This window comes from Tenrec ecaudatus, chromosome 5, assembly GCF_050624435.1.
Source record: "Tenrec ecaudatus isolate mTenEca1 chromosome 5, mTenEca1.hap1, whole genome shotgun sequence".
In the NCBI taxonomy this organism is placed as follows: Eukaryota; Metazoa; Chordata; class Mammalia; order Afrosoricida; family Tenrecidae; genus Tenrec; species Tenrec ecaudatus.
This window is the reverse complement of record NC_134534.1, coordinates 2,459,765-2,480,179: the sequence shown is the minus strand read 5'-3', so window position 1 is coordinate 2,480,179 and position 20,415 is coordinate 2,459,765. Positions and strand designations below refer to the sequence as shown.

The following is a 20,415-nucleotide window of genomic DNA, read 5'->3' as shown; positions in this document are numbered from 1 at the left end:
GCGACTTTGCCCACCTGGTGTGAGGGGTACCCACGGAGGACATGACTTGCCCGGTCTGCCCAAGTCACGCTCCTGACTCACACGACGGAGACAAAAAGTAGAGGCGCTTCGATAACATTGCCTGTCACTATGTCCCCAACCTTCAAGAATAAAAGCCATCTACGCAAGGTAAAATGTAGATAATAAGAATTTTTTGTACGGGGGGAGGGTGGAGGAAGAAATGGGGAGCTGATATCAGGGGCTCAAGTGGGAAGAGAATGCTTTGAAAATGATGATGGCGGCATATGTGCAAAGGTACTTGACACACTGTTGGAATGTACGGATTGTGATAAGAGATGTAAGAGCCCCCAATAAAAGTATTTGAAATAATAAAAGAATTTATTTGTATTAAGTGGCTCAAACCAAAAGTTTTCCTGACATCTAATGGCAGCATGTACTATTACAGGGAAAGCGTGTTGGAAAAAGGAGGCAGGGGGGAGTGTGATAAGCCGAGCCCCTAAAGTTCTCCCATGACAGCAAACATGACAACCAGGCCCCAAAGTTGCTCAGTGCATGTTTGCTGCCTGACTAAATCATAGTCGAGCTGTTTTGTCTACTGCTGTTTCACAATCTGTGTTCCTTTCCCCCTTCACTTTAAAAGTGAAATCATTTTCTCTGGCTTTTAGACATTTTATGGATACTTGCTAGGGAAAAAATAAAAGAGAGAGAAAGAAGAAATGCTAATCATCTCTGGTGCCAGTGTTAATTCTGATGAACAGTCTTGAGATGTTTTCTCCCTGTCACTTTTTTCAAGGGAAAGAATTAAATGACAGTACTTTAAAAGCAGAAGTGATACATCTGGTCACCATGCAGAATGCAAACCCGGCTCATCCCAAGGATGGACGTAACCATTCCTATTAGGGAGCACCATCGGGACAACTTTACACGCAAACACACAGACAGAAGGATGGCTGAAGGGACTGACAGGTGGGAATATTGGTTTTAAATAAAACCAGAAGGATCATCAGTCTGGATGCTATTTTTCATTTGTTTTATTCGAGCTCAATAAACAGAAGAAAGAGAGAGGGAGGCCAGACAGCGGGACCTCGAGTTTGTAAGAATATTACTTCCATGTGAGAGGCTTCCATCGTGGACACGCTTGCTGTCACTGGATTTTCCCTCAAGACACAGCATCCTTTTTGTTTGTATTTCTTGGGACAGGGGAGTACCCTGTCCCAATTCACACTGCGACAAGAAAACAGTTGCTAAGATATTAAAATCCTTCCCTCATGGTTGGTAAAGAGTCGCTGTTAGACTTTTCCCCAGGTTCCCCTCCCCGGTAACCCCCAGGATCCAGGTACAGATCCCACAGTCCGAAGCAGGCCTCCTGACTGGTTGCTTGCTGTGGAAGGTTTTTGTTTTTTTAAATGTTTTATTAGGGGTTCATACAACTTTATCACAATCCATACATACATCAATTGTGTAAAGCACATCTGTACATTCATTGCCCTCATCATTTTCAAAGCATTTGCTCTCCACTTAAGGCCTTGGTATAAGGTCCTCTTTTATTTCCCCTCCCTCCCTGCTCCTCCCTCCCTCCTTATCCCTTGATAATTTATAAATTATTCTTTTGTCATATCTTGCCCTGTCCGAATTCTCTTTTCATCCCCTTTTCTGTTGTCTGTCCCCCAGGGAGGAGGTCACATGTAGATCCTTGTAATCTGTTCCCTCTTTCCAACCCACTCTCCCTCTACCCTCCCAGTATTGCCACTCACACCCCTGGTCCTGATGGTATCATCCGCCCTGGATTCCCTGTGCCTCCAGCTCCTATATGCACCAGTGTACATCCTCTGGTCTAGTCAGACTTGCAAGGTAGAATTCGGATCATGGAAGTAGGGGGTTGGGGAGGAAGCATTTAGGAACTGGAGGAAAGCTCTATTCTTCATTGGTGCTACATCGCACCCTAACTACTCATCTCCTCCCCTAGACTCCTCTGTAAGGGGATCTCTAGTGGCCGACAAATGGGCCTTGGGTCTCCACTCTGCACTTCCCCCTTCATTCACTATGGTAAGATTTTTTGTTCTGATGATGCCTTATACCTGATCCCTTCAACACCTCGTGATCGCACAGGCTTGTGTGCTTCTTCCATGTGGGCTTTGTTGCTTCTGAGCTAGATGGTCGCTTGTTCACCTTCAAGCCTTTAAGACCCCAGACACTATTTCTTTTGATAGCCGGGCACCATCAGCTTCCTTTGCCACATTTGCTTATGCACCCGTGTGTCCTCAGCGATCGTATCATGGAGGTGTGCACCCAATGATATGATTTTTTTGTTCTTTGATGCCTGATAACTGCTCCCTTCGGCACCTCATGATCACACAGGCTGGTGTGTTCTTCCAGGTGGGCTTTGTTGCTTCTGAGCTAGATGGCCACTTGTTTACCTTCAAGCCGTTAAGACCCCAGACGCTGTATCTTTTGATAGCTGGGCACCATCAGCGTTCTTCACTGCTGTGGAAGGTTTTGAGGTTCTCCCCTGCCTGTGGTAGAACATACGAGAACATCAGAGACATGGTCGATCTCCGCCAGACAGGCCTGGTGACAGGCTCTTTCTGTGGCACGGGGTTTGGGAGAACAGAGATTCACCTGCTCGTAAAGAAGGTGGCTGCATGTCTGTCACCCTGTGTGATGGGTGGGCTTCCTCACGGACGGGGACACAGACCTGCCCCAGGGGTCCTGTGGCCCAATGGATGGTGGCGTAGGTGTGGACTAGGTGACCTGGGTCCTAGCCCTCGCTCTTCCATGGGCAGCCTACTGGAGCCTGCCTTGTCCTTCTCTGTAAAGAGGGCAGCTGAGCCCCTACAGAGAGGGCGGTGGGTGCCCAGTCCCTACGGGGAGCCGGCCACTGGCAGTGTTCATTAGTGATCAGAAACCTGCACAGTCTGATTCCTACTTACCCTTTGTTCCCACGGCTACTGTGTGTGTGTGTGTGTGTGTGAGCTCATGGGCTGGGGATGGTGTCCTGTAACTGGCCTACCAGGTCAGCAGCTGAAGTCCAGTGTGAATTGGAGGGGAGGATCCAGGAGGTACTGTGAACACCCACCCCCTGACACCCCCGCATGTATGTGTAAGACGTGCACTTGCATACTCATGTGTTTTACACTCGAGTGTTTTACACTACCCCCCTGACACGTGTACTCTCACTCTCACAGACACACACACGGTCACCCAGATCCTTCTTGTGTGCTCGCCACTCTTGGACACACACTTACTCACACTCACACACAATGTACACACTTTTACATGCAAACATACACACCGCATTCACACATACACATCTACACACTGACACATACTCTCATACTGCATTGCATGCACACTAACACACATACACGTGCATGCCACGCACACTCACATGCCACTGTTTCTCAGGCTCACCTATACACCCTGAGAGACACACCTGACACTCATGTCCACTCTTCCTTCTCACACACACACCACACACTGGTGCACACATGCACTCATCCTGTGCCCTGGCTGTGGTGACGTGATCTCAACCAGTCGGGAGGAGCCTTGTGCCAGCGCTGAGACTCAAAACCTGCCTGAGGCAGTGGGAGGGGGCAGTGGGCAGAACCCAGGAAGATTGGAAAGAGCTGACACAAGGCTCCAACAGGAGCTGGAGGCCATCGTGTCCTCTGACCCTGATGGGGACCATGCTGGCCTGGGGGCTGGGCTCAGGGGAGTGGACCCGGGAGGAGGCCAGCATATCAACATTCTTGCCCCCTGGCCCTGGGTCTCTTGGGTTCTGCCCTGTGGTAGGTTCTGAACAGAAACATTAGGGACGAGGCAGCCAGGGCACCCCACGCTCAGAGGATGCACTGGGGCTGCGTGCCCTGACCCCCTAACCCCCCACTGGATGAAGGATGTCTAAGGAGGTATGCCGTGGTGGTGGGGGACTAAGGGCTCTGTGTGGGGACAAAGAGTTGGGTGTGCCATGTACCACGTGCCCTGTCTCCAAGCCCACAGTGCTCACTCTGCCATATTTCCAGAACCAGCTCCTCCTGTCCAAACCTGTGGGGGGGAGCCTGACCTTCTCCTCCTCACCACTGCCCTGCCCCAAATTTCACTTTCCCTCCAGAGTAGATGCCAAGCCTGGGGTCCATCCAGGGCACAGGAGCCAGGCTCTCCACCATCCCCTGACCGGCCCATAGCCCGAAACCAAATGCAAACAGCTGCGCCAGCAGGTTGGTCATGTCCCACTGGTGGTGCCCACATGTCAGGGAGGTTCACCTCCACAGGTGTCCCTGGAGAGGTTTCTGGGAGCAGGATGCCAGGCCTTTACTCAGAGGGTAGTGCCTCTGGGTAGATGCGGATCTGGTTGGCAGCTTGAGAGCCTCACTGTTTGTACAGTGGGCCAGATCCAGAGCCCGAATCCCTGCCCAAAGACCACATCTTCAGGGGCTGCCCCCCTTGGGTTCCCACCCTCACATCCAGCCCGGTATCCCCCCCCCTGGCTCCTTGTTCCAGCTGCCCATCCTTTTGCCTGCCAGGAGACATCTCTTTCCCCTCACTCCTTGTGCTTCCTGGGACACCTTCCCTCACCCCTTCTCCTGGGGGAACTCCCACTCACGCCCAAAGGCCCTTCCCTGGCGGCTCCCAGCACTGGCCCAGGCCACTGTGCTGTGTGGTCCTCCAGTCTGCCTCCCCCATCAGACCCGCAGCTCTTGTTGGGGCAGGGCTGTGGGGGGCTGGCAGGGATATTGTCTGATTCAGCTAACGAGAGGACCAGCGCAGGGCCTGGCACTGGGTGGGTGAAGGGATGGATGGATGGGTGGATGGGTGGGTAGATGGCTGGGTGGGTGGATGGCTGGGTGGATATATGTATGGGTAGATGGGTGGGTGAATGGATGTTGAGTGGATGAATGACTGGGTGGATGGATGTATGGGTGAGTGAATGGATGTTGGGTGGATGGTCACCTCTGGTGCAGACCCAGCTAGTAGGACTGGTGCCCCAGGCCAAGTGCGGGCTAGGTGAATGAAGAGCCCTCGGGCTTTGCCAAGCCTGCCCAGTAGCAGGTACTGAATGTTCTGTGGTGCTGGGGCCTCAGGTCAGAGTGATTGTTTTCTATTCACTTTCTGGAAAAACTGCAATCAGTGCTTTTGGTACTAATTCAAGTAGTTACAGAACCCTCCCCCCCCAACCCCAATTCATCTCCTGCTTTCAAAGGGGACCAAGCTGAGGCCCCTGAGGCCCTGAGTCCAGTGAAAAGCCAGTCAGCAGGTCTGACCGGTTTCTCCCTACTAGAGTTGGGAACAGCTTGTGGGAGGGGTCACCAAAGGTGAGTCCCCAGACCCCCTCCCCTGGCTGTGTCCTCAGACACCCCGCCCCTAGTTATGTCCCCAGACCCCCTCTTCTGGCTCTACCCCCAGACCCCCTCTCCTGGCTGTGTTCTCAGACGCCTTCCCCTGGCTGTGTCCTCAGACAACCCTCCCCTGGCTGTGTCCTTAGACCCCTTCTCCTGGCTGTGTCCCACACCCCTGGCCCTGACTGTGCCCCCAGACCCCCTCCCCTGGCTGTGTCTGCAGACCCCTTCCCCTGGCTGTGTCCCCAGACCCCTGCCCCTGGCTATGTCTGCAGACCACTGCCCCTGGCTGTGTCCCCAGACCCCTTCCCCTGGCTATGTCCTCAGACACCCCGCCACTAGTTATGTCCCCAGACCCTCTCCTCTGGCTCTACCCCCAGACCCCCTCTCCTGGCTGTGTTCTCAGACGCCTTCCCCTGGCTGTGTCCTCAGACACCCCTCCCCTGGCTGTGTCCTTAGACCCCTTCTCCTGGCTGTGTCCCACACCCCTGGCCCTGACTGTGCCCCTAGACCCCCTCCCCTGGCTGTGTCTGCAGACCCCTTCCCCTGGCTGTGTCCCCAGACCCCTGCCCCTGGCTATATCTGCAGACCACTGCCCCTGGCTGTGTCCCCAGACCCCCTCCCCTGGCTATGTCCTCAGACACCCCGCCACTAGTTATGTCCCCAGACCCTCTCCTCTGGCTCTACCCCCAGACCCCCTCTCCTGGCTGTTTCCCCAGATCCCCTCCCCTGGCTATGCCTCCAGGTATCCCATGTGTCTGAGGACATTTGAGCACCACCTGATCCCTGGTGTCCTGGTGGCTGGTGCTGGTCAGACCTGCTGCATGGACAGCCTGAAGAGTCTGCCTATGGCCAGTGACCTTGCTTCTCTGGCCATCTGTCTCTTCAGCTGCATTTCTTCTCTGTAACCTCCAGGTGGTCAGTGAGGGCCGACACAAGGGTGCCCAGCTTAGGGCCTTTGATAACTGTCCCTTTCTCCCTGTCCACTGTGTCTCCAGGTGCCCCCCGTACGAGGACTCGGCTCAAGGGCGGGGGGGGGGTGTCTGTGCTCAGGGGCAGTGGGGTGTCTGTGCTCAGGGGCAGTGGGGTGTCTGTGCTCAGGGGCAGTGGAGGTGTCTGTGCTCAGGTGCAGTGGGGTGTCTGTACTCAGGGGCAGTGGAGGTGTCTGTGTTCAGGGGCAGTGGGGTATCTGTGCTCAGGGACAGTGGGGTGTCTGTGCTCAGGGGAAATGGGGGGTGTCTGTTCTCAGGGGCAGTGGGGTGTCTGTGCTCAGGGGCAGTGGGGGGTGTCTGTGCTCAGGGGCTGTGGGGGTGTCTGTGCTCAGGGGCAGTGGGGTGTCTGTGCTCAGGGGCAGTGGGGTGTCTGTGCTCAGGGGCAGTGGAGGTGTCTGTGCTCTGGGGAAGTGGGGTGTCTCTGCTCAGGGGCAGTGGGGTGTCTGTGCTCAGGGGCAGTGGGGTGTCTGTGCTCAGGGGCAGTGGAGGTGTCTGTGCTCAGGTGCAGTGGGGTGTCTGTACTCAGGGGCAGTGGAGGTGTCTGTGTTCAGGGGCAGTGGGGTATCTGTGCTCAGGGACAGTGGGGTGTCTGTGCTCAGGGGAAATGGGGGGTGTCTGTTCTCAGGGGCAGTGGGGTGTCTGTGCTCAGGGGCAGTGGGGGTGTCTGTGCTCAGGGGCTGTGGGGGTGTCTGTGCTCAGGGGCAGTGGGGTGTCTGTGCTCAGGGGCAGTGGAGGTGTCTGTGCTCTGGGGAAGTGGGGTGTCTGTGCTCAGGGGCAGTGGGGGGTGTGTGTGCTCAGGGGCAGTGAGGTGTCTGTGCTCAGGGGCAGTGGGTTGTTTGTGCTCAGGGGCAGTCGGGGGTGTCTGTGCTCAGGGGCAGTGGGGTATCTGTGCTCAGGGACAGTGGGGTGTCTGTGCTCAGGGGCTGTGGGGGTGTCTGTTCTCAGGGGCAGTGGGGTGTCTGTGCTCAGGGGCAGTGGGGGGTGTCTGTGCTCAGGGGCTGTGGGGGTGTCTGTGCTCAGGGGCAGTGGGGTGTCTGTGCTCAGGGGCAGTGGGGTGTCTGTGCTCAGGGGCAGTGGAGGTGTCTGTGCTCTGGGGAAGTGGGGTGTCTGTGCTCAGGTGCAGTGGGGTGTCTGTGCTCAGGGGCAGTGGGGTGTCTGTGCTCAGGGGCAGTGGAGGTGTCTGTGCTCAGGTGCAGTGGGGTGTCTGTACTCAGGGGCAGTGGAGGTGTCTGTGTTCAGGGGCAGTGGGGTATCTGTGCTCAGGGACAGTGGGGTGTCTGTGCTCAGGGGAAATGGGGGGTGTCTGTTCTCAGGGGCAGTGGGGTGTCTGTGCTCAGGGGCAGTGGGGGGTGTCTGTGCTCAGGGGCTGTGGGGGTGTCTGTGCTCAGGGGCAGTGGGGTGTCTGTGCTCAGGGGCAGTGGGGTGTCTGTGCTCAGGGGCAGTGGAGGTGTCTGTGCTCTGGGGAAGTGGGGTGTCTGTGCTCAGGTGCAGTGGGGTGTCTGTGCTCAGGGGCAGTGGGGTGTCTGTGCTCAGGGGCAGTGGAGGTGTCTGTGCTCAGGTGCAGTGGGGTGTCTGTACTCAGGGGCAGTGGAGGTGTCTGTGTTCAGGGGCAGTGGGGTATCTGTGCTCAGGGACAGTGGGGTGTCTGTGCTCAGGGGAAATGGGGGGTGTCTGTTCTCAGGGGCAGTGGGGTGTCTGTGCTCAGGGGCAGTGGGGGGTGTCTGTGCTCAGGGGCTGTGGGGGTGTCTGTGCTCAGGGGCAGTGGGGTGTCTGTGCTCAGGGGCAGTGGGGTGTCTGTGCTCAGGGGCAGTGGAGGTGTCTGTGCTCTGGGGAAGTGGGGTGTCTGTGCTCAGGGGCAGTGGGGGGTGTCTGTGCTCAGGGGCAGTGAGGTGTCTGTGCTCAGGGGCAGTGGGTTGTTTGTGCTCAGGGGCAGTGGGGGGTGTCTGTGCTCAGGGGCAGTGGGGTATCTGTGCTCAGGGACAGTGGGGTGTCTGTGCTCAGGGGAAATGGGGGGTGTCTGTTCTCAGGGGCAGTGGGGTGTCTGTGCTCAGGGGCAGTGGGGGGTGTCTGTGCTCAGGGGCTGTGGGGGTGTCTGTGCTCAGGGGCAGTGGGGTGTCTGTGCTCAGGGGCAGTGGGGTGTCTGTGCTCAGGGGCAGTGGGGTGTCTGTGCTCAGGGGCAGTGGGGTGTCTGTGCTCAGGGGCAGTGGAGGTGTCTGTGCTCAGGTGCAGTGGGGTGTCTGTACTCAGGGGCAGTGGAGGTGTCTGTGTTCAGGGGCAGTGGTGTATCTGTGCTCAGGGACAGTGGGGTGTCTGTGCTCAGGGGAAATGGGGGGTGTCTGTTCTCAGGGGCAGTGGGGTGTCTGTGCTCAGGGGCAGTGGGGGGTGTCTGTGCTCAGGGGCTGTGGGGGTGTCTGTGCTCAGGGGCAGTGGGGTGTCTGTGCTCAGGGGCAGTGGGGTGTCTGTGCTCAGGGGCAGTGGAGGTGTCTGTGCTCTGGGGAAGTGGGGTGTCTGTGCTCAGGGGCAGTGGGGGGTGTGTGTGCTCAGGGGCAGTGAGGTGTCTGTGCTCAGGGGCAGTGGGTTGTTTGTGCTCAGGGGCAGTGGGGGGTGTCTGTGCTCAGGGGCAGTGGGGGTGTGTGTGCTCAGGGGCAGTGGGGAGTGTCTGTACTCAGGGACAGTGGAGGTGTCTGTGCTCAGGGGAAGTGGGGGGTGTCTGTGCTCAGGGGCAGTGGGGGGTGTCTGTGCTCAGGGGAAGTGGGGGTGTTTGTGCTCAGGGACAGTGGGGGTGTCTGTGCTCAGGGGCAGTGGGGAGTGTCTGTGCTCAGGGGCAGTAGGGGGTGTCTGTGCTCCTTCATCAGTGTCATTTTACTACTTTTTTTTTCTGGGGGGCAGGACCAAAAATAGCTTTATTTTACTGGGAGGCTGGCGGCTCAGAACTTCGGAAGCTGCTTCTTGGTGCCTGCAGCCTTGGTGGCCTTGAGCACATTGAAGGGCGTGGTCTTGCTCTGGGGCTGGCGCTCGCCCACAGTGTGGTGTCGCCGATCTGGATGTACCTGAAGCAGGGGGACATGTGCATGGACATGTTCTTGGGGTGCTGCTCAACATGGTTGTACTTAGGGGTAGTCTCTGCGGATGACAATGGTACTCTGCACCTTCATCTTGGTCACCATGCCAAACAGAATCGGCCCTCGGATTTCTAGTCAATGTAGGTGCCCTCAGTGACCTCCCTGGACGTCTTGAAGCCCAGGCCAATGTTCTTGTAGTAATCGGGGAGCTTCTCCTTGCCAATTTCCCCAAGGGGACCCTCTTCTGGTACCTGGAAGATGGTCGGCTGCTTTTGGTAGGCATGCTCCGTCTGAATGTCCGCCATCTTCCCGGTGGCCTGGAAGAAAGAGGGCCATGGAATCGGCTGGGTTTCCTTATGTACTATGCAAGGGCTGGACTAATTTTGCTACTGTTAGGAATCAGGCGACCCTGTGAAAGGGTCATTTGATCCCCCAAGGGGTCGTGACCCACAGGTTGAGAACTGCTGCTCTGGAGGGATTCTGACACCCACCCCCCGCGTCCTTGCTGGGTCCTAGGCCTCAGTGCCTGCTCTTCCTCTTTCTCTCCCTCCGCCCCAAAGTTCCTGTGGCCCCTCCCCCTCCCTCTGTAACTCCTTCATCCCTCCTCCTTCCCCACCCCTCTTCTTCCTCTACCTTCCCAGGTCCTATTCCTGGTCCTCCCTCAGAGACCCTCCGAGGTTTCCCAGAAGGAAAATTAGGAAAACCGGAGACACTGTCCCCCTTCTCCCCCGCCCCACCCCCCCGTGTTGGCATCCCATGCAAGGAGAGGGGGGATGTCCCAGGCGAAGGTGCCTCTTGAGTGGCCACCTCTGAGCAGGGTCTTCCCTTCACCCCTCCTTCCTGGAAACTGGGGACTGTGTGCAGACCACACGGGAAGACAGCTGGACTTGGGGCAGGTTTGGGCTCTGTGGGTGGCTCTGAAGGAGCCCAAAGCGTCTTCATAGACAGGCCCGCTTTTCAGACCCAGCAGTTCCTCAGGAGAAAGTCCTGGCTGTCTGCTCCTGTCACGATGACAGCCAGGACACCCGGGGGACAGTCCTCCTCTGTCACCAGCCTGGGGAGGCGGCACTGGCTCAGACACCCTGGGGGGGGGCGGTCCTTGCAGACCCTCAGGTTGGAACTTCTGAGGAATAGAGCCTGCTGTCTCTGGCCCAGGCTCGGCAGGGTCTTGTCACATCCCAGCCCCTCCTCTGCCAGGAGTTGCTGACCCCTGCTCACACACAGCCTGGGAGCACGTGCTGGAGTGGAGGGGTGCTGGGCCCCCATTCCAGCCATGAAGGGGGATGAGGAGGAGGAAGTGGAAGAGACAAGCCGCTCCGTTGCTATGGAGCCAATGGGGAGCTGTGGGCCTCTTCAGGACCGAGTGGCACTGTCTTGTGGGGCTCCTGAGATGCCAGCAGACCTTGTTCCCTCACCAAGACTGCTGGGTTCAAACCACTAACCATTCTGTTTCTAGCCAGCACTTAACCACCCGGCCACCACTGTGGGCGCTCCCAGAGCTGGGGTCTGTTCCCCCATACACAGCCCTACAGGACAGGGTAGAACAGGCCTGTGAGCTTCTGAAGCTGTAACTCTCTATGGCTGTAAAGAGGGCCGGAAAGCCTTATCTTTCCCCCACGGAGTGTCTGGTGGTTTCAAACTCCTGACCTTGTAGTTCCCAGCCCAATATGCAACCCCCTGAGCCCCCAGGCCCCTCTCTCCAGGCATAGAGGACTCAGAGTGACCAGTGTCCAGGGGCTACCAGGCCACATCATGATAAGCTTTTACTTGGCCCCACCATGGATGCCCACAGAAGCAGCGCTGGATGAAGGACTCACCAACCAGAGGCAGACACGTGCCACGGCCTTCGAGAAGCTTGTGGAAAATGAGGAACCAAAAGAGATCGAAATATGTCCTTGCCCTTTTTGGAACCCCGCCTACTAACCTGAGCGCAGGGAGGGGCGATGTACAGCCGAGTAGAGGAACAAAGTGACCCAGACCACGGGAGTTGTAGGAGTGGCCTGGGTTCAAGGCCACAGAAGCAGACTCTCCTGCAGACACCGTCCTGCATCAAGTCTTCACAGCAGCCTTTGAATGGGGACACACCTGAACAGGTATGCGACGGAGAGTAGACTGTATCCACAGGTATATGCAGGTCGGGCGGAGGATATTTCTACAGATGGTATATGTATGGAGGCTGCAAATACACTCCAGATAAAAGTAGAGCGCTCAGGGGACAAAGATAGAAAGACTTCTTAGCCATGACGGAAGCCTCGAAGGGTGAATTGCGGGGCCTGGGGCATCAGGATCGGGGGTGGGGGGGGTGTCCAGGGAGCACCTAGGTCCATTGTGCACAACGGAACCCACAGAGAATGCTCTGCGTCTTGCTGTGGCTAGCAGTGCGCAGGATCTTAAAGAGCTCGTGAGAGGCTGTCTCAGGTGTAACACTCAGTCTCTCTGCAGCCAGAGGAGAGAAGATTGACGTCAATAGAAAAGTCATGGAAACGATTAGTCCACGGGACACCCAGACATCGGTCTCCAGGATCCCGGGAGCAGACGAGCCAGCTGGTGCCGGCTCCCACCACCACCGACTGTTGTGCAGGGGCTCACGTTAGATGTTCCAGGATAGAGTGCAAGAAATGAGGACCCAAACCTCAAATCCTAAAAGACACCACGCCTACTGGTCAGAGAGAGGCTGGCCCTTACTCACCCGGCAGGCCGCAGACAGCTCACCCCTGTGGTTCACTCGTCAAACAAGCAAATCACCGATCTATAGGGGACGGTAATGCTAGTGAGCTACGCACGCCTCAGAATAACCGATCACCTGGGATCCCTGGGCAGCGTCTGGAAGGATGACGTTCAGAAAGAAGGGAAGGAGGAGGGGACGGAAACGGCAAACAGGGATGAGCGTGTCTGGGCTGTTGAGTGGAAAACTGATTGGTTCTGTAAACACCCCTGCCCCCCATTCACGATGGAAAATTTAAAACAAAAACAACAACAAATCCACAGAAATATTTTTAACGAGAAATAAAACAATGACTTGCGCTAAGCAAACGGGCTGCCAAACACCTCTTTTTTAAAGCATTCAAAGGCAAAGATGTCACTTCAAGGTCTAGGCTATGCCGGACGTGGGCGATGGTGTTTTCAGCCATCTCACCTGTTTCAGAGTTGGGTAGTGAACAACGGGGGAGACAGGAGTCCTGGTATGTATGAAGTGGGGGGGGGGATGTGAAGTGGCGGGGAGGACTGGCAGAGTACTGGAGGTCCCCTCAGCTTTCAGAAGAACAAGCTTGGGAGATGTACAGCCAGAACGCTCCTCAGAGGAGGGATGGGGAGACTGTCTCACGTACTTTGGTGGACACACTGTCGGGGGAGATCAGTCCCTGGAGGAGGGGAACGTGGTGGGTCTGTGAAGGAGAGGAAGACCCCCCACCAGATGGGCTGGCCCAGGGCACACCTCATGGGGTCACTGTGAGTCAGAACTGAACTGAAACAAGATCCAGGAGGGTAATGAGAACTGAGACCCCGGCCCACACTTCCCCAGGGCCCAGTAAAGGGACTGGAGGTCTGCCCCCTCTCAACACCCCGCCCCCCACCAGAGTCTGGGTCTTTGGGGAGGCCCCTGCCCTGTGTCCTGGGGTGAAGCCTGGTGGAGAGAACGCAGCTTCCTTCTCTGTGGCTTCAATCACCAGGGGCCACGATTGCTTCCCTGTCTGAATCCTTCCTGCCTGCGCACCTGCCTTCCCCAGCAGCTGTTCGGTTTTTAAACCTTGAAAAGAAAATAGATTCAGGGTTCTGCACACCCACCAGCTGACTTTCTGCGTCACCTCATGGTGGGCGGGTGGTGCTGACTAACATCTCCCCACCCCCGACCCTCACTGTTGCCAGCACCTGGCCGGCTCTCAGACTTTAACACAAACAAGAGAAGTTAGAACTCCAGAGCCAGGTGTCTGTGAGGCGGGGCCAGCCCAGGGCTCTGGACTGTCCCAGTCCTTCCTCGGAACTTCAGAGACCCCACGCAGGCTCCATGAACCCAGTGCCAGCCCTGTCCCTCCCACGGTCCACTGGACAGGGCAGATCCCTGACCCGCGCTGTACCAGCCGCTGCCATCCCAGTGTTAGCTGCACAGAACTGGGCAGAGGGGCACAGGGTGAGGGTAAAAGGAATCTTGAAACAAACAGGAGGGGGGAGATGGAGGCAGACTTCCCCATGCCCCCCTTCCCCCCAGCCTTGTCACAGAGGAAGGTGAAGGGCAGAGAAGCCACATTGCCTCCACCTTCCTCGTGCCGTGACCCTTTCATACAGTTCCTCGTGTTGTAGTGACCCCCAACCATCAAGTTATTTTTGTTGCTACTTCTTACCTGTCATTTTGCTACTGGTGTAAATCATCATGTAAATGTCTGATATGCAGGATGTGTTTTCATGGTTACAAATGGAGCATAGTGAAAGCATCGTGAGTCATCACAAAACAACATGTCATTCTAGATTGTGAAGTATTTATTTCTAATGACAAATGAATGAAGTTTGTTTTGAAGCATGGTGTAGCATAGGTAACAGTCTTAATATAACAACAATAAACTACACTGGTCCATTTTGCGACAGTGTGTGTAAAAAACCAACATCTGTGCAAAGGTTGAGATAGCTTCTTTCTCACCAGATCAGAAATTCTCAGAGCAGTCTTGCAAGAGCGCAGCATCTTCCACAACAGAGTAGCTGCTCTCTACACATGTGTGACTGGTCCACAGAAGTACATATGACGCCAACTCTGTCACATACACCTGTATTTGTACGGGGTGTATGTGATGGGGTTGGTGCAATGATGTCGTCACGCCGGGTACTTGTGTGTGGGTGTATCTGCATGTGTGCAGAACCACCTGGAGACAGATAGAGGAGCAGTGTCTTGGTTCCTAAGACCATCGGAAATTTGTTTCTTGATGTCTTAGGCAACCCTGGTGAAAGGGTCATTGGACTCCCAGAGGGGTCTGGACCCACAGGTTGAGAACCTGCTGGGCTATGGAGTGAAAGGGTGTCAGCAGGGAAAGTGTGTTCAGCCCCTCCAGTCCCACGCCCCTCAGTGGCTCCCTTGGGCCTTGGTGTCTGAGCCTGGTGACGAGAGCACCACAGACACTCTGAGGTGTGGGGTGCACATGCCTGGACCTGGGAGGGATGCTGGGAGCAGCCAAGGGTGGAAGTCCACCATTCGTCCAATAAAGTGACCCCAGCTCGTCATGCCACCCCACCCCCGGACTAGCTCGAGGCCCTTCGAGGCTCCACTCTGACCGATCTCCATAAACCGACTCGGTCTGTTCACCCTTTCTCCGCTCTGGGCTCAAGGCTGCCCCTCACCGGGGTGTTTTCTTGCCCAGAGACGAGAAGGGAGAAAGGAGTGGCCCCAAACCCTGAGTCTCCTCTTGGTCATACCTGGACTTGGCGCCCTTGGACCATGAGGCTGTAAGGTACACTTCCAGGAGGTGTCAGGGCCACACTCACTGTCCCGGGGAGGGGAGAGGGAGAGGGAGGAGGCAGAGCTGGGGCCAGGGGCAGCTGCACCCACTCCCTGACTCCCGGGGCCAGCTGAGGAGACCCCTGGACCCCGGCTCTAATTATCCTCGGGAGTGGACTGTGGACCTGGCCACAGCAGCCTAGAGGTGGCCCTGGCCTGTCTTCAAACCGAGGACTCCCGCCATCCTGATCTGGTCACTGCTGGTGCCAGGGTCAGGCACCCCCAGGAGCTGTGGAATGGGCTCATAGTGACCCAGGTGGGTCCAAGAGCAACTGGGCTCCCCAGGCCTTTCTACGGCAGCTTTTCTGGAAGTCCATTTTCTTCTGAAGTCCCGTGGGCGGGCTCAAACTTCCGACCTCCCTTTGGTAGCTGAGTGCTTACCTTCCTGATCAATAAACAACACAGAAAAAACCAACACAGAGAAGTCTCTGCCTATGGGGTCCATCTTGAACCTGTGGACAGAGTAGAACTGGCCCTGTGGGTTTCCCACCTTTCAGAATCAGAAAGCCTCGTCTTTCTCCCGAGGAGTGGCTGGTGGGTTCAGACTGCCGACCTTGTGGTCAGCTGCCCAGTACAGAACCTTGTCTATCGAACACCTGGTTCTATGTCAGCGTATGTGGCCTGCACCAAGACCACAGAGCCATTATTACGACTCTGTATCAAGCGGGCACGGGGCACCAGTGGAGGTGTGATCTGACCCTGTGACCCTCCCTGACTTCCTGCCCCTGCCACCCCAAGACCCAAGCCTTCATTTCTATAGCACCCTCAGCTGGAAGGCCTCTCCTTGTCCTTGTCATCCCCGCTGGCTGGGGCTCAGGGGGCAGCTCTGCCAGAGGTGTCAGGCATGTGGCGAGTGGGGCGGCGGCCAGCCACCTCCTGCAAGTCCCTCTGGGCCACTTCCTGCCCGTGACCATAGGCAGTGCCTCACCTGGGAGAAGACCAGGGCATGGTCAGGGTCATGGGTCACTCTGATGCCAGCTCTTAGCTCTGATGGCCACCAGAGCCCTACTTAAAAGGGCCTGGATGGCCCCCTCCCAGGGGACAGCGGGTGTCCACAGGATACTTGGCCTTCACGCCCCTCCGTCCCTGGGTGCGTGGCTGCCACCTTCAGGCTCACGGGGTGCCTGTGCCCTCTGCTGGCTGGGGCCGCCACTGCAGGTGACTGAGGGGTGGTGGCGGTGGTGGTGGTGGTGGTGGTGGTGGTGGTGTGTGTGTGTGTGTGTGTGTGTGTGTGTGTGTGTGTGTGTGTGTGTGTATGTTCGCAGCCAGAGTGACCAGCTCTGAGCAAGGGTGGCTAGCCCACCACGCCGAAGGAGGGCTTGGTCCAGGACATGCAGCTGGGCAGTGGCAGCAGCCCACTTGCAATCAGGACCCCCCCCCCCCCCCAAGCAGGGAGCTTCCTATGTGGTACGGTGCGGCTCCTGAGTGAGGATGCCCTTTCTCTCTGGGAGACTCACCCCGACTCAGCAACGCAGGCTGCTGTGAGCTGCGGTGGCTGGTTTCCAGGGCACCCCAAAGTGCTTGTTAAAGAAATGCATAGCCAGGGAGACACCCTCCACGAAGGCTGGCAAACTCCTACACATCCTTCAAAACCCTGTTTGGGGACACCTCCTCTGGGAAGGGTGTGCCTTCCGGCAAGCTTTCACCAGGAGGTGCTAGTTCACCCAGAGCCACGCGTTTCCCTGGAGGTCAATGTTCCAAAAGACCACCCTGAGACCCCGGGGAGTGTGGTTCTGCTCAGTGAGGTGGGGTCAGCTCTGTGGCCAGGGACAGGCAGCTGTTGAGGGGCGGGGCTGGGCAGGGTGGGTGCAGGCCTCATAGTGTAGCGATAGCTTTGTAGGGAGTTTTGAAATCGGAAGTTTGGACCCCTCTGCTTCCAAGGTTAGCGCCTGTGTTCTGCATTCCTTGGATTTTTCGACACATTGTAGCATTTGATTTCTACAAAAAAGCCAGCTGAGATTTTCATAGAACACACCCCTCCCTGTGCCCTGCTCAGGGACCCCTTGCCCCCAGGTCTGAGAGCCCCTGTCGGCGAGACTGGCTCATCGCTCATGTCAGCACGATGTCCCACACACCTGGCTCTGGTCTGCCAGTGCATTCTGACTCTTGGGGCCCACACAATGAGTATGGACTCATCCTGTGGAGACCAGTCCCATGGTCTCTCTCAGGTGTGTGATGGGTATTTGCAGAACAAGCTCCTAGAGGTGGGCTTGCCAGGGGGCCATACCTGTGCACCTGTAGCTGTGCCAGGTGCTGTGTATCACCCCCGTGGGTCTGTCGCAGCATTGGGACAGATCAGGTAGAGGGTCTCCTCATTTGAGACAGAGAAGGGGCTCAGCATGGCCTTTCACCTGTTGCCCACTAGAGGGTGCACACACCCTCGTCTTCTGAAGAGCTGGGTTGCCCCGGGGCCCCTGCTGGGGGGAAAGTGGTACTGGGAGCCTGGGTTTTCTGAGCTGCAGGGATTCACTTTGCTTTCACATGAGGAATCTCAGGCCCAGGAAGCAGGAAGCTCTCTCAGCTTACCTGGCTCTATCCCCTCCCACCTGCAACCAAATACTTGTGATGCCTCACACCCTCCACCAACTTCACCTTGGCCTTGACCTCCGGGAGCTAGCCCAGGGTGGTAAATGCTGATAGGAGAGTGAACAGACCCACTGAGAAGCCGTTTTGATTCTCCCGTGTCTGTGGAGCTGGAAGGCTAGGCAGCAGCGCTGTGAATGACCTTACCCAGCCGTGGTGGCCCTCTGCTCAGCAACCCCCACCAAACGTCAGGGGTTGTTGCCACTAGGTGCCACCCAGTCAGCTCCTGCTCACCTTCGCCCTGTGCACAACAGGACGCCCCGCTGCCTGGCCCTGCGCCCCCTGACAAGTGTCCCTACGCTTGAGCTCATCAATGCAGCCGCGGGTCAGTCCAGCTCCTGAGGGCCTTCCTCTTTCCGCTTTCACTTTACCAAGCATGGCGTCCTTCTTCAAGGACTGGTCTCTCCCGACAACATGCCCAAGGTCCGAGAGTCAGAGTCTCACCATCCTTGCCTCCGTGACGAAGAGTCAAGTCCCCAGGCTGGTCCATCTTCAGCAAACCAAGAGCAGCGGGCCCAGGGGTCACGAAGTGACCAGGACACCAGTCGGTTGCCGCCTGGGCAATCATCGGAGCCCAGGCGCCTGGGGTGTGGGACCTGGGGGCCGGGTGGATTAAGGAGGTATGGGGTGTGTGTGGGGGAGGTGGAGAAAACTATTAGGGGCGTATTAACCCCATGGTCCTCGGGCAGTGAGGAGCCAGGGGATAAAATGCTCTTGGAGAAGCTGTGAGGCAACCCCCCCAACTGTTTGCCTGCTTTGTCTCTGGGCTTGGGTACCTGATTTTGCATAATTGAACAATAAAGACCTCTCTCTCTCTCTCTCTCACTAAAGTGAGTACAGACTGGATTTCTTGAGCACCCCTCGGCTGAAGTGCCAGGACAGCCCACTGGTAAACTCACAGGGGAAAGGCAGCTGCCCCAGCGCTCTCTCTGCAGACCCATCGGGGCCAGCCCGGGTCAGGAGTTTACACTGATCTGCCAGTCACCCAGAGGAACCAATGTGGGGTCCAGGACGCCCTCACCATTGCTCATTCTGGCCCTGCTTCTTCCAAGACATATTTGTTCAAGCATTGGTTCTTCTCTGGCCCTCCCTATTGAGCGGTCGACCCGCACAGCATGCGAGGCAGCAGAGAGGACCGTGGCTTGGGTCAGGCACACCTCGGTCCTCAAAGTAACCTGCTTGCTTTTCAACACCTGAAAGAAGTCCTGCGGCAGGTTTACTCAGTGCAGCGTGGCGTCTGACCGCGTGGCTGCTGTGTCCGTTATCACTGTGCGGATCCAAGCAGGGCGGAATCCTTGACCTACTCTGTGGGTCAGGACGCTGCCTCCTGGCCCTGCGTGAGGACTCTGGCCTTCCTGACACGGAGTTGAGACCCACACTGAAGGATGCCATCCTGGTTCTTCACCAGCAGGTGCCTCAAGCTCTCCTTGAACCTTCTCCCCGGTGCTATTCAAAGGGAAAAGACCCCCTCACAGAGGGTGGGTCCGAGGCTCCGAGGTCCGGCCTGGAGCTGAGGGGAGGGGCAGGCTCCAGATCTGTTGGTGGTGATCTGGAGGGGGGCAGGGATGGCCTACCTGTCAGAGGAGGCAGGTTGCTGAGAGCTGGAGCAGACAGGTGGGCCCTTGGGACTTGTGTGTTTTGGGGAGGGGTAGACACAGAGGACTCCCTGGGGAGAGCGAGGTCTCTCAAGAGTGTGAACCAGCCCCACGATGTACCCATTGCACAGACCGAGCAGAGGTGAGTGCAGGACGGCCCAGCCTGGGAACCCTGTCCTGGTCCCGAGGCTGCCCCTTGCCCACCCCACCCCCCATTTCCTGGGTGCCAGCTGCGCTGGGTTCCCCTTGCAGTGACCATGAGTGAGTAGCTTCCACATCTTGCTTCACCCTGTGGGCAGGAGGGCAGGAAGGAAGCCAGGCTTCAGAGAGCCCCCTAAGTGTCCAACCCATGCTCGGGGCTGAATCCAAACTCCTCAGCACCATCGCTCCCTTTGCAGGTGGGGAAACTGAGGCCCGGCAGGCCAGCTTTGGGCCAGCTCCTCCCCCATCAAGGGCACCCCACCCTTTCTAGCTTTCTGAAACCCACCCATCACCCCAACCACACAGAGGAACCAAAGAAGGAGGAGAAGGAGAAGTTGGGGCTCAGGGGCTTTCTCAGCACCCCGTGCAGCACCCGCTGACCTCGGCTGCCCGGAGGTAGGGGCCTCCAAGTCTTCATGCCCAGGACCGCACTCATGGCCTGGTGGCAGGTTGTCAGCTCTCTGGATTTCCCCCCTCAAATTAGCAGCGAGAGAGGTTTCTTTGAGGGAACGTCGAAGGGTCACGTGACCCAAACAGGGAGTTCCGTTCCCAGCACTGCGGCCCTCACGTGGGCTCTGGCTCAGGGCACCCCCTGGTGTCGGAGTGGGTGTGAGCGATGGCAGTGATCTTCGAGACCCACACAGCCAGCTCTCTCTTCCTCAGCACATGGGGTGACTTGAACTGCCAGGTTCTCCAGTAGTCACCGAGGGCGTATATGTTGGTGACCCATCGTGTCAATCCTTTCAGTGTTCCCTTTGTTCACTTACTTATCAGGGCCTGGGGGTGTCACAGGCTAAGTGTTGGGCTGGTAATCCTAAGGTCAGCGGTTCAAACCCACCAACTGCCCAGAGGGAGAAAGGTGAGGCCATGCCCCCTTGGATCGTGGCGGACTCTGTCCCATAGGGTTGCTAGAGTCGCGGCCCACTCAACAGCAGTGGGTGTACTGGTCAAACTGAGCAGTCACTATGTGCCAGGCACTGCTGTTGGCATGATCGTGTTGTCAGTGGAAAGTAGGGTTGGACGAACGGACAGATCCGTCTTGGAAGAAGTACAGTCAGAGTGCTCCTTAGAAACAGGATGGTGAGACTTCCTCACATACTTTGTGCATGTCATCAAGAGAGACCAGTCCCTGGAGAAGGTCATCGTGCTTGGTCAGGTACAGGG

At 57.0% G+C, this 20,415-nt stretch overlaps 1 pseudogene; it reads right to left on the bottom strand.

Moving 5' to 3' along the window:
• Positions 1-9,255: 9,255 nt before the first annotated feature.
• On the bottom strand, positions 9,256-9,696 carry LOC142448634 (small ribosomal subunit protein uS17-like; annotated as a pseudogene).
• Positions 9,697-20,415: the final 10,719 nt, after the last annotated feature.